Source organism: Cebus imitator, unplaced genomic scaffold (genome assembly GCF_001604975.1).
Source record: "Cebus imitator isolate Cc_AM_T3 unplaced genomic scaffold, Cebus_imitator-1.0 Scaffold277, whole genome shotgun sequence".
Taxonomy (NCBI): Eukaryota; Metazoa; Chordata; class Mammalia; order Primates; family Cebidae; genus Cebus; species Cebus imitator.
In genome coordinates, this window is record NW_016107592.1 from 2,836,227 (window position 1) to 2,850,019 (window position 13,793).

Here is a 13,793-nt window from a genome sequence, read left to right on the forward strand (position 1 = left end):
AAAAAAAAAAATGCAATGCATTTAAGAGTAAAAGGAAGTAATTAGAAGACTCTACAAATTAGCATGATTTATGTTTTACAAGGATCATGTGTTTTACATGTAGCTTCTGTGTACTATGAAGTGTTCAATGTTATAGGGAGCAGAAGAATGGAAGCAGGAGGACCACTTAGGAAGCTACAGCAACAACCCAAGGAAAAACTGGTGGCTAAACCTAAGGTAATAATAATGATGGATGTGAAGAGTAGTAGTCAGATATGGATATATTTTGAAGGTAGAGGCACTGCCTGATCTGTGTATGACATGCTGGGTATGAAAGAAGTCAAGAATAACACCAGGGTGCCATTTCTTGAAATGGGAACACTAAGGGAGGACTACAATGAGGGAAGTAGAATAAGTAATTTGGTTTTGGGACTGTAGATTTCAATATCTTTCTTAAATCTTCAAATGAAGATATCAAGAAGGCAGTTGGCTACATTAGCCTGTAATTAAGAGAAGACTTGCCAAGTAATGAGACATAAATTTGGGACTCATCAATGAAGAGATGGTACTTAAAATTCATGAGACTACATAAGATCACCTGGTGAGTTTATTCACTATAGATGGAAGACAGCTGAGAGTCCTGACATACTTCAGTATTTAGAAATCTGGTTGAAACAAAGGATTCAGAAAAAGACACTAAGAATAGCTAATAGAGTAGGAAAAAAATGATGAGACTGGTGTCACAGAAGCTAATGAAGAAAATATGAGAAGGGAGTGACTTAACCATAATGAATGCTGCTGAGATGCCTGACAAAATGAAGACTGAGAACTTATTATTAACATTGGCAAAGTTAGAATGAACTTCTAACTTGACAACAGGTACATCAGTGGAAAAATGAGTATACAAGTTACAGTGGGGTGATCCCAATAGAGATTGAGATGAGATAACTTGAGAACCCTAGTATGAAATAATTCTAAAGAGGAACTAAAGGAAGAGAGATAAACATTCAAACATCCTTAAGTTTGTTTTGTTTTGCTTTTTTACTGTGTGTGTGTGTGTGTGTGTGTGTGTGTGTGTGTGCATGTATATGTTTTAAAGAACAGGGTTTTGGCAGGGCACAGTGGCTCACACCTGTAATACCAACATTTTGGGAGGCCAAGGCAAGCGGATCACCTGAGGTCGGGAGTTCAAGACCAGCCTGACCGACATGGAGAAACCCTGTATCTATTAAAAATACAAAATTAGCTGGGTATGGTGGCACATGCCTGTAATCCCAGCTACTCGGGAGGCTGAGGCAGGAGAATCACTTGAACCCAAGAGGTAGTGGTTGCGGTGAGTTGAGATGGCGCCATTGCACTCCAGCCTAGGCAACAAGAGCAAAACTCCAACTCAAAAAAAAAAAAAAAAGAGAGAGAGAGAGAGAGAGAGAGAGAGAGAGAGAGAGAGAGAGAGAGAGAGACAGAGAGAGAGAGAGAGAGACAGGGTCTTGCTCTGTTGACCAGGGTGGAGTGCAGATGTACGATTATAGCTCACGGCAGCCTCAACCTCCTGTGCTCAAGTGATCCTCCCACCTCAGCCTCTCAAGTAGCTAGGAATACAGGTGCACACCAGTGTACCAGGCTAATTTTTAAATTATTAATAGAGACAAGGTCCTGCTGTGTTGCCCAGGCTGGTCTTGAACTCCGGTGCTCAAGTGATCCTCCCACTTCAGCCTCCTAAAATGCTGGAATTATAAGTCGAGCCATTGTACCTGGCCTATTTTTTTTTATGAGAATTTTTTTAATGATTGAGAATATTACAGTTTTGTAGTATGCTCATGAGATAGCTCTAATAAAGAATAACGAGTTCAGGAGGAAAATCTTTTTGTAATAGAGACTGTGATCAGCAAAATGCCAATAGACTTAGATTTTGCAAAAGGAGAATAAAAAAGTTATTTTAAGTAATTTAAGAACAATATTTGTTTGATAATGAAAGCAAATTTCATACTTCAAGGTAAAGTCAACTTTCACTCTTTGTCCCTCTTATGCTTAGTCACTGCTTTAGCAGTATACTGATAGTTCTATGCTGTATCACAGAATCATTTCATTTTAAGGTATAACCACTAACTAAGGAATTCAACTAGCATATAAATATTGTGAAATATATTTAATATATTAGAAATTTTCTGATATATTAATTCCTCCTGCACATTGTTTTGTATTCTGGTTTTTGTTTTTAGTTGCTGTCCACAAGTTTATTGTCTTTATCTGAAAAATCCTCATAGAAAATTGTTTGGTTTAGCTCTCAGCAGCCCGCTCCTGAGCTTTGAGGAAGCTTGCCTTCTTCTGAGCTCCCCAATCTTTCTTCTGAGCAAGGGACATTTTGGGATGGTTCCACCTCTCTTTTTAACTTCTTTCTTAGGCTTCTTTTCATATACTGAATTCTCTAGTATAGCAGCATGAGCTTTCTTATACATTTTCTCCATCATGTCTGGAGTTACACTGTTCTTTATGTATTGAGAGAACTGTTCCTGTAAGCATCTTCATCTTCTTCCATTAAGTAGCACATGTAATCTGCAGCATTCTGGCCCATGATGTGCTTCCAGTGTACTTCTGCATTAAATCTCTTGTTTTCAGAATATCAACTAGGGAAACGTTTGGTACTGTGAGGGATAGAAGGGCCTCCATCCACAGCTCCCTTCAGGGTGCCAAAAACTTTATTGCCACTGGAGTTCTGGCAAGGCCTGAATCCAAATAGCAGGTAAAGACACCTGGTTGACCATCAATGCTTTCCGCATTGTATTCATCGCCAGTCACCTCCACTTGGTCTTCATAGATCTTGCCCCTGTTAAGGGACAAGAGAAGCCTGCGAGCCAGGAGCAGGCCAGTACAGTACATTGCAGCATAATTTGTCAGGCCACCCTTCACACCATATTTTGGCAGTTCATGTGCATATGCTGCACAAACTATCATATCCCCCCTCTATATAGGCATAAGCAATCTGACAAATGATATCTCTGTTTGATACACAAATTATCATCCCGTATTTGGGTGGGTTCTTTATTTTTATCCTGTATCACCAAGCATTTCCAAGCATAATAATCAGTTTTACCCTCTCATCGTCTTCTAAATTTCACTTGATATCTCTTAGAAAGTAGCCCTTATTCTTAACAACTTAACAAACCCCATCCTATGGAACAGAGAGAGACCCATGTCCGCAGCTCGACAGAGGCCTGTAGGCCCAGCAGTGCTAGGCAGGAGAAAAGCCACATTTTTGTTTTTAGTCAAAGCATAATTTTCAGAAATAAACTAGTATTAACAGTAATTTTGGTCAGGTGCAGTTGCTCACAGCTCTAATCCCAGCACCTTGGGAGGCTGAGGCAGGCAGATCATCTGAGATTAGGAGTTCAAGACCAGCTTGGCCAACATGGTGAAACCCCATCTCTACTATGAATACAAATTTAGCTGGGCACAGTGGCACATGCCTATAATCCCAGCTACTTGGGAGGCTGAGGCAGGAGAATTGCTTGAACCTAGGAAGTGGAGGCTGCAGTGAGCCGAGATCGCACCAATGCTCTTCAGCCTGGGCAACAGAGCAATATCCGTCTCAAAAAAAAAAAAAAATTAGTAATTTCTACTTTAGAAATCATGGTTCTCTAACAATTCCCTAAGACTGCTACTTTTCCCGTGTGTGTGTGTGCGTGTGTGCGTGTGTGTGTGTGTGTGTGTGTGTGTGTGATGGAGTCTCACTCTGTTGCCCAGGTTGGAGTGCAGAAGCACGATCTCGGCTCACTGCAATCTCCACCTCCCAGGTTCAAGCGATTCTCCTGCCTCAGCCTCCCAAGTAGCTGGGATTAATTTTTGCATTTTAGTAGAGACAGGGTTTCGCCATATTGGCCAGGCTGGTCTCAAACTCCTGACCTCAGGTGACCTGCCCGCCTCAGCCTCCCAAAGTGCTGGGATTACAGGTGTGAGCCACTGTGCTACACCTACTTTTCTCTCTTACATAAAACAAGGAATCGAAGAAAACAAACTCCTAAGAATGCAAAAACAAAAAACAGTCATAAAAAGAAGTGATCCAGCCTGGCGCAGGCTCATGCCTGCAACCCCAGCATTTTGGTAGCCAAGGCAGGAAGAGTCCAGAAGTTTCAGATAAGCTTGGGCAACATAGTGAGAACTTGTCTCTACAAATAGAATTTAAAAATTAGCCAGGCATGGTGGTATGCACCTGAAGTCCCAGATGGTCAAGAAGCAGAGGTGGGAGGATTGCTTGAACCTAGGAGTTCAAGGGTATAGTGAGCTATGATTTTGCCACTGAACTCCAGCCTGGGTGACAGAGAAAGACTCTGTCTTTATATACATACATTATAAAATGAAAAACAAAAACACGGTGATTGTGGTTTGTTTTAAATAAAAGTTTAAATTAGCACTTTGTTTTGTCACTTTTTTTGTCTTTTTTTGAGATGGAGTCTTGCTCCATTGCCCAGGCTGGAGTGCAGTGGTATGATCTCAGCTCAATGCAACCTTTACCCCCCAGGATCAAGCAATTCTCCTGCCTCAGCCTCCCAAATAGAGGGATTACAGGTGCCCACCACCATGCCCAGATAATTTTTTTGTATTTTTAGTACAGACAGGGTTTCACCATGTCGGCCAGGCTGGTTTTAAACTCCTGACCTCAAGTGACCCACCTGCCTTGGCCTCTCAAAGTGTTAGGATTACAGGTGTGAGCCACCGTGCCTGGCGTTGTCACAGTAATACTTCTAAGAGATGATCTGACTATTACTGCTATTTGATAAAATACAATTTCCTAAATAATAAAAACCTCTTTATTAAGATCACAAATGCAATTCAACAGTTAATCAACAATCAAATAATGCCAAGAATCATTAAAAATGAAACATAAACGCCTTCAACATTTATTTTTACTTGAGACAAACAATTCCTTTTGTATGTCTACTAAGACTTAAAAAATTATGACTCTGAAGTACACAATAAACCATCTATAAAACAAATGAGACATACATTTACCAACCATTTAATATTAGCCAAGATTTTGATAATGGCTATGCTAATGTATCTTTCTTAACTAAACCATAAGCCAGACACCATGGCTCACGCCTGTGATTTCAGCACTTAGGAAGGCCGAAGAGGGCAGGTCACTTGAGGTCAGGAGTTCGAGAGCCTGTAATCCCAGATACTCAAGAGGCTGAGGCAGGATAACTGCTTGAACCCAGGAGGTAGAGGTTGCAGTGAGCCGAGATTGCACCACTGCACTCCAGCTTGGGCGACAAGAGTGAGGCTCTGTCTCAAAAACAAAACAAACAAAAAAACCCTCCGTCTCAAAATAAATAAACAAAAATACAAAAATTCCCACTCAAACAATTTTATCCAGGGCCTATTTCTGGATGCCTCTAAGCTAAGAATGATTTTACATTTTTAAAAAGTTGTAAAAAGAAGAAGAATGCAAAAAGTCATATTTGTTGGCCACAGCCAAGAACGCTTAAATATTTACTATTTGGCCTTTTAGGGAGAAGGTTTGCTAACACTCGATCTACAGAAATGTTGCTATGTGTGGTTCACATAGTACAACTGGCATTACGGTAGAGAAATACACTGAGTTAAATACGCTTAGAAAGGTACTTAGGGCAATTATGTATAGAAGTACTTCTTTCTTTCTTTTCTTTTTTTTTTTTTTGGAGATGGAGTTTCGCTTTGTGACCCAGGCTGGAGTAAAGTGGCGTGATCTTGGCTCACTGCAACCTTCACCTCCTGGATTCAAGTGATTCTCCTGCCTCAGCTCCCTCAGTAGCTGGGATTACAGGCATGCACCATCATGCCCCACTAATTTTTGTGTTTTTAGTAGAGGCAGGGTTTTATCATATTGGCCAGGCTGGTCTCAAACTCCAGACCTCAGGTGATCCAACCACCTTGGCCTCCCAAAGTGCTGGGATTACAGGAGTAAGCCACTACGTCTCTCCTCTGTAGAACTATTTCTGAATGAAGTTCAAAATCATACAGAAATTGTTAGGTAGCCAACTAGTTACAATATTTATCACAAAACATTCCACTTCCAGCCAAGGTGGAGTACTGGTTTCAAAATAACCCTGCTGCTGCTAATAACTAAAAAATCAGCCAGGCGCAGTGGCTCGTGCCTGTAATTCCAGCACTTTGAGAGGCTGAGATGGTGGATCCCCTGAGGTCAGGAGTTCGAGACCAGCCTGGTCAACATGGTGAAACCCCATCTCTACCAAAAATACAAAAAATTAGCTGGACATGGTGGTAGGCGCCTGTAATCTCGGCTACTGGGGAGGCTGAGGCAGGAGAATCACTTGAACCCAGGAGGTGGAGGTTGCAGTGAGTCGAGATTCCGCCACTGCATTGCAGCCTGGAGAAAAGAATGAAACTCCATCTGAAAAAAAAACTAACTAAAAAAAATCGAACAAAATACATATTATACCTCTTTTCAGGCTATGGACAAGAAATAACACAAGACTGTGATCACGGAAAAAAGGAAACGAACTGAGCCCTAGGTTCACCCTGACTTTCAGCCTGGGAACATTTAGCAAACCCCAGTAAAGAAAGAGAAAATTCACCGGGTGTGGTGGCTCACGCCTGTAATCCCAGCACTTTGGGAGGCCGAGGCAGGCGGATCACCTGAGGTCAAAAGTACAAGACCAACCTGACCAACATGGAGAAACCCTATCTCTACTCAGGAGGCTGAGGCAGGAGAATCATTTAAGCCCAGGAGGCAGAGGTTGCAGTGGGCCAAGATCGCGCCACTGCACTGCAGCCTGGGAAACAAGAATGAAACTCCGTTTCAAAAGAAAAAGAAACAGAAAATTCAAAACAGAGCACACAGGTCTCACTAAGCCAAGGAGACCAAAGGCAGAAGCTGGGGAAAGCTGCAGCAGCTGGTATCCAAAGGACAAATTTCCAGAGAAGAGACAAATGCACAGAGAAAGAACACTAAAAATTATTTGGCTGACTAGTAATCTGCATATGCACTGACTGAAATCCTAACTAGGAACAGAACAACTATCAGGGAACTACAAGGAGAAAGTTACCAGTGTTGACACAAAGATGAGGAGACTTGAAATCTGATTAGCCTGAATGATGAGACCTTGTCACTAAATAAACTGGCACAATCATACATTGAAACATTATTCAGGGCTTATAAGAAAAAAAAGCTACCACCCCATGGAGGAAACTTAAACACACATTACTAAGTCAAAGAAGCCAATTTCAAAGGGCTTCATCCATATGATTTCAACTACATGACATTCTGAAAAAGGCAAACTGATGGAGACCATAAACAGGCCAGTGGTTGTGGGGAATGAGGGATGAAAAAGTGAAGCACAGAGGATTTCTATGGCAGTGAAACTATTCTCTATCACATATACTATAACAGTGGATACAGGTCATTAACATTTGTCAAAACCCATGGAATGACCAATGCCAAGAATAACCCTAATGTAAACTACAGAATTTGACTGATGATAATATCTCAATGTAGGGTCATCAATTATAACAAATGTACCACTACATTTCAGGATGTCCAAAGTGAGGGAGGTTGGGTGGTGGGGAGGAGAGATATGAAAACTGAACTTCGCACGTAATTTTGCTATGAACCCAAAATTGCTCTAAAAAGTAAAGTCTACTTAAAAAGAAGAAAAAGAAACTTTGTCAAAAACCTGGGATAATCAGTAAAGCCCTCTGAAATGTCACACATTACGAACAGGGCTAGCTGGATGCTGTGGCTCACACCTGTAATACCAGTAATTTGGGAGGATGAGGTGGGCTGACTGCTTAAGCCCAGAAGCTCAAGACCAACCTGGGCAACATAGCGAGATCTCATCTCTAGTAAAAATCTAAAAATTAGTCGAGCATGATAGTCCGTGCCTGTAGTCTCAGCTACTCAGGAGGCTGAGGAAGGAGGACCGCTTGAGCCCAGGAGGTCCAGGCTGCAGTCAGCTATGATTGTGTCACTGCACTTCAACCTGGGCAACAGAGTGATGCCCTATCTCTTAAAAAAAAAAAAAAAAGAATAGGGCTAGGGCTAAACTACAGTAAAATCAACCCTAGAGCTGCCCTCACAAAGTTAAAAAACATGTCTCAAAAAGATCAAGCTAGTCCCAAACAAACTAACTACATGTCAGAACAAAGTTAAACACTCCTTAGAGAAAAGATAATAATGGAAAACATGAAATGGATAAAGAGAAAAGCAGAAACTATATATATATATATGAATGACATACACGTATGTAATTTACATATATGTATGTAATATAATTGTGTGTGTGTGTATGCATGCATTTTTTTTTTTTTTTGAGACAGGGTCTTGCTCTGTCACCCAGGCTAGAGTGCAATGGCATGATCTCAGCTCACTGCAATCTCTGCCTCCTGGGTTCAAGTGGTTCTCATGCCTTGGCCTCCCGAGTAGCTGGGATTACAGGTGCCTGCCACCATACCTGGCTAATTTTTGTATTTTTAGTAGAGACAGGGTTTCATTATGTTGGCCAGGTTGGTCTCGAACTCCTGCCCTCAAGTGATCTGCCTGCCTTGGCCTCCCAAAGTGCTGGGATTACAGGTGTGAGCCACTGTGCCAGGTCTAAAAAAATAAATAAATACTAAATAAATAATTTTTGATATAGACATTAATTTATTTTTATTTTAGAAAAATAATTTATTTACATTTTTATTTATTTTTAATAAATATATATAATTTATTTTTTTTTTTGAGACAGAGTCTTGCTCTGTCACCCAGACTGGAGTACAGTGGCACATTCTTGGCTCACTGTAACCTCTGTCTCCCAGGTTCAGGTAATTCTCCTGCCCCAGCCTCCTGAGTAGCCGGGATTACAGGTGTGTGCCACCATGCCCAGCTAATGTTTGTACTTTTAGTAGAGACAGGGTTTCACCACGTTGGTCAGGCTGGTCTTGAACTCCTGACCTCATGATCCACCTGCCTCAGCCTCCCAAACAGCTGGGATTACAGGCGTAAGCCACCAAGCCTAGCCAAAAATATATTTTTTAAAAAGGAACTTCCAGAACTAACAAATATACTATCTAAAATATAAATTTAATAGATGGGTTAACAGTAGATTTGACAACACAAAAGAAAATAACAGCAAAAGAGGAAGATGGCAATAAAAACCATACAGACAGGGCACAGAGAGAAAAACAAAAGGCTGAAAACAAACAGCTCAGACCTAAAATAAAAATTTACTAGATCAAATTAAACCCAAAGTAGAAGATACAATAAAGATAAGAAAACAATCTATGTAATAGAAGATGGACCAATAATGGGGAAAAATTAATAAAACCAAAGCAAGATTTTTGAAAAGAGAAAAACAGATAAACTTCTGGACAGACCATTGAAAAAAGAGAAAAATATAAACAAACCAAAAAAAGCACATGAAAAGATACTCAACATCACAAATCATTAGAGAAATGCATATCGAAATCACAATGAGATATCCCTTGCACCTATTAAGATGGCCATTAACCAAGAAAAGAAGAGAAAGAGAAGGGATGGGGGGGAAGAGGAAGGAAGGAAGGAAGGAAGGAAGGAAGGAAGGAAGGAAGGAAGGGAGGGCGGGAGGAAGGAATGAACAAGTGTTGGCAAAGATGTGGAGAAATTTAAAACCTTGTGCAGTATATATGAAAACGATTTAACATGGTATAGCCGCTATGGAAAACAGTGACAGTTCCACAAAAAATTAAAAATACAATTATCACATGGTCCTCAAAGAACTGAAAGCAGGATCTCAAAGAGATATCTGTTCATAGCAGCCTTATCCACAATAGCTAAAAGGTAGAAGAAACCCAAGTGTCCAACTACAGATAAACAGATAAAATGTGGTATGTACATACACTGGCATATTCTTCAGCCTTCAAAAGGAAAGGAATTCTGACACATACTACAAAACAGATGAACTCTGCAGATATTATGCTAACTAAAATCAGTCAATCAAAAAAAGATAAATACTGTATGATTCCACTTACATAAGATACAGAGTAACTGAATTCATAAAGACAGAAAGTAGAAGGGTGATTGCCACAGGCTGCAAGAAGAGAGAAATTGCAAGTTGGGAAATTAGGTATAGAGTTTCAGTTTGGAAAGATGGAAAGCATTCTAGAGATTGATTGTACAACAATGTAAAATACTGAACTGTACATTTAAAAATGGTAAAGATGGTAAATTTCATTTTATGTATATTTTATTACAATTAAAGTTTTTAAAGGTGTTTTTAAGAAGTAACATGGGAGGCCAGTTGCAGTGGCTCACACTTGTGATCCCAGCACTTTGGTAGGCCAAGGCAGGCAGATCGCTTGAGCTCAAGAATTCAAGGCCAACCTGGGCAACATGGTAAAACCCTGTCTCTACAAAAAATACAAAAATTAGCCGGCACAGTGGCATGTGCCTGTAATCCCTGCTACTCAGGAAGCTGAGGCAGGAGAATCGCTTGAAACCCAGGAGACAGAGGTGGCAGTGAGCCGAGATCCACCATTGTACTCTAGCCTGGGCAATGGGAGTTTAAAACCTGTCTTTAAAAAAAAGGTAATATGTATGATGTTCATTGTGGGCAAAAAAAAAAATGAAAAAAAAAGAAAAGGTAATATGGGGACTGGAGGACATACATTACCAATATCAGGAATGAAATAAGGGACTACAGATTTTATAGAAATTAAGAATAAACTAAGAAGATATTATAAACAACTGCAGGGACATACAGTTTAAAATATTATTAACTTGATAGTAATACATAAGAATGATTAACACCTTTACAAAAATAAATGACAGCTTAGCTTTGTGATATGCAATACAGTAGCTACCTGTCACTTGTGACTATTTAAACTTAATTCTAATTAAAGTACACGTGATCTTAGCCAAGAGGCCCAGAAGCAATAAATTCAGTTAAACTAAAATTTCAGTTCTGCACCCATCACGTTTCAAGTGATCAAGTCACAGGTGCCAGTGGCTATTGTACTTTAACTATGTATATACAAAATATTTCCATGATGATACAGACTGACTGTGCAGACAGAGAAACGCTTTCAAAGGTAAAAATTACCAAAACTGACATGGAAGAAATTAAAAATCTGAATAGCGCCAGGCTCAGAGGTTTCCACTAGTGAGCTGAATAAATAAAACACTTAAGAAATAATAATCCAGCTTATATTAAATCTTTAATCAAATATGATAAAGGAAGACTTCCTAATTTTATATGGCCAATATTGCCCTGGGACCAAAACCAGAAAAATACATTACATGAAAAATATACGCCAGTATCTTTCATGAACATAGGTGCTTAAAATATTGGCATAAATACTTAAAATATTGGCAAACTGAATATAGAAATATATTTTTAAAAGGAAGATTTATCCCATAAATGCAAGCTGAGTTGAATATTTTAAAATTCATCCTCATCATATTAACACATTAAAGGAAAAAATAATGCAGTCATCTCAGTAGAGAAAAAGCAACTGACAGAACGTAATATTCATGAAAATATCTTTCAGCAAACCAAAAAGAGAAAAAAAGGTCTTTGATCTAAGAGAGGACATCTACTAAAAAAAAAATCTCGTAGACTACTTAATAGTTTAAGACTGAATGCTTTCTCCCTAAGTTGAAAAAAACAGGTAAGAATCTCTCCTCTTACCACTTCTACTCAATATTGTAATAAAGATCCTAGTGGCCAGGTACAGCAGCTCATTGCTGTAAACTCAGCACTTAGGGAGGTCGAGGCAGGTGGATCACTTGAGGTCAGGAGTTCGAGATCAGCCTGGCTAACATGCAGAAACCCCATCTCTACTAAAAATATAAAAATCAGTCAGGCATGGTGGCACACACCTGCAATCCCAGCTACTCAGGAGGCTGAGACACGAGAATCACTTGAACCCAGGAGGCAGAGGTTGCAGTGAGCCCAGATCGCACCACTGCACTCCAGCCTGCAACACAGCAAGACTGACTCAAAAAAATAAAATAAAAAACAAAAACAAAAGGGAAAAAAGAAATATTCCATGTTTATGGAAAGACTATATATACTTATGGTATTAATTTTCCCCCAAAGTAATCTAGAGATTTAATGTAATGCTAAAGTCTCTGTGGATTATTTCTAGAAATTTACACATTGACTCTAAAATGTATATGTAAATACAAGAGACCTGAAAAGCCAAAACAAGTTTTAGAAGAACAGAACTGGATGGCTTATACTAATATTTGAAGTCTGAAATTATTTCAAAGTGAAAAGTTAAAGTTCAAATGCTTTTAAAATATAATAAATTTTATTATTTAGAAGTTATAACTGAATGAAATACATTTAATTTTTAAAAAACTTCATTTACAATTGCCTAATTTGAAATACCTATGGATGGATATAACAAAATAGGTATAAGAGCTGTACTCTGAAAACAACAAAACATTGTTAAGTAAAATGAAAGAAGACCAAAATAAACTAAAAGACACATCATGCTCATGAACTAAAAGATTTATTACTATTTAGATGTCAATTCTCCCTAAACCGATCTATAGACCCAACACAACCCCAACAGAAACTCTTGGAAGAAACTGACAATCTGCTTCTAAAATATATATGGAAATGTAGAAGATCTAGGATAGCAAAACAAATTTGAAAAATAACGACTTAGAACAACTATTTTTTTTTCTCTCTCTCTTTCTTTCTTTCTTTCTTTCTTTCTTTCTTTCTCTTTCTTTCCTTTCTTTCTTTCTTCTTTCTTTCTCTTTCTTTCTTTCTCTCTCTCTTTCTCTCTTTCTCTCTTTCTTTCTTTCTTTTTTTTTTTTTTTTTGAGACAGTTTCGCTCTTGTTGCCCAGGCTGGAGTGCAATGGCCCAGTCTCCGCTCACTGCAACCTCTGCCTCCTAGGTTCAAGTGATTCTTCTGTCTCAGCCCTCCCAAGTAGCCGGAATTACAGGCGCCCACCACCATGCCCAGCTAATTTTTGTATTTTTAGTAGAGACACGGTTTCATCATGTTGGTCAGCTGGTCTCGAACTCCTGCCCTCAAGTGATCCGCCCACCTCGGCCTCCCAAAGTGCTGGGGTTACAGGCGTGAGCCACTGCACCCAGCCAAACATCTGATTTAATATTAAGCTAAATTAACTAAGACAGTGTGATACTAGCCTAAGAATAAGCACACAGATTTGTGGAACAGAATAGTCCAAAAATAGACTCAAACACATTGGTGAAGTGACTTTCCATAAAAGTGCCAAGGTAAATTGATTTAAAAAAAAAAAAAAAAAAGAGTCTTCAATAAATATTACTGATACAACTGGATACCTATATACAAAAAGATTTATTTTTACTCTTGTATTACACTACATACAGAAACGTCAAATGGATCATCAACTTAAACATGAAAACTAAACCTAAACTATAAGGTTTCTAGAAAAAAAACAAGTAAACATTTTCATGATCTTATGACAGATTTCTTGGAACATAAAATAAACCAGAAAAATATAATAAAAATGGGCTTCATCAATATTAAGAAGCTTGTGCTTTTCAAAGGACACCACCAATACAACAAAAAGGCAAACCAAAGAACAGATGGATGGATAGATGGATGAATGAATATGGAGAGGGAGATACAGATTTAGATTGATGGAGGCAGATACAGAGATAGCCCCATCTATTAATCGATATGACAGAGACTTGTATCCAAACTATTATATACAAAGAATCCTGGGCCAAGCTCAGGATTCTCATGCCTATAGTCTCAGTAATTTTGGGAATCTGAGGTGGGCAGGTCTCTTGAGGCCAGGAGTTCACTACCAGCCTGAGCAACATGGTGAAACCCTGTCTCTACAAAAAAATAC

At 39.1% G+C, this 13,793-nt stretch overlaps 1 protein-coding gene and 1 pseudogene across 1 annotated transcript in view; both read right to left on the reverse strand.

The window, feature by feature from the left end:
- Positions 1–13,793, reverse strand: part of ZMYM4 (zinc finger MYM-type containing 4) — a 152,003-nt gene that overhangs the window by 64,804 nt on the left and 73,406 nt on the right. The window lies entirely within an intron of this gene.
- On the reverse strand, positions 2,199–3,369 carry LOC108284386 (annotated as a pseudogene).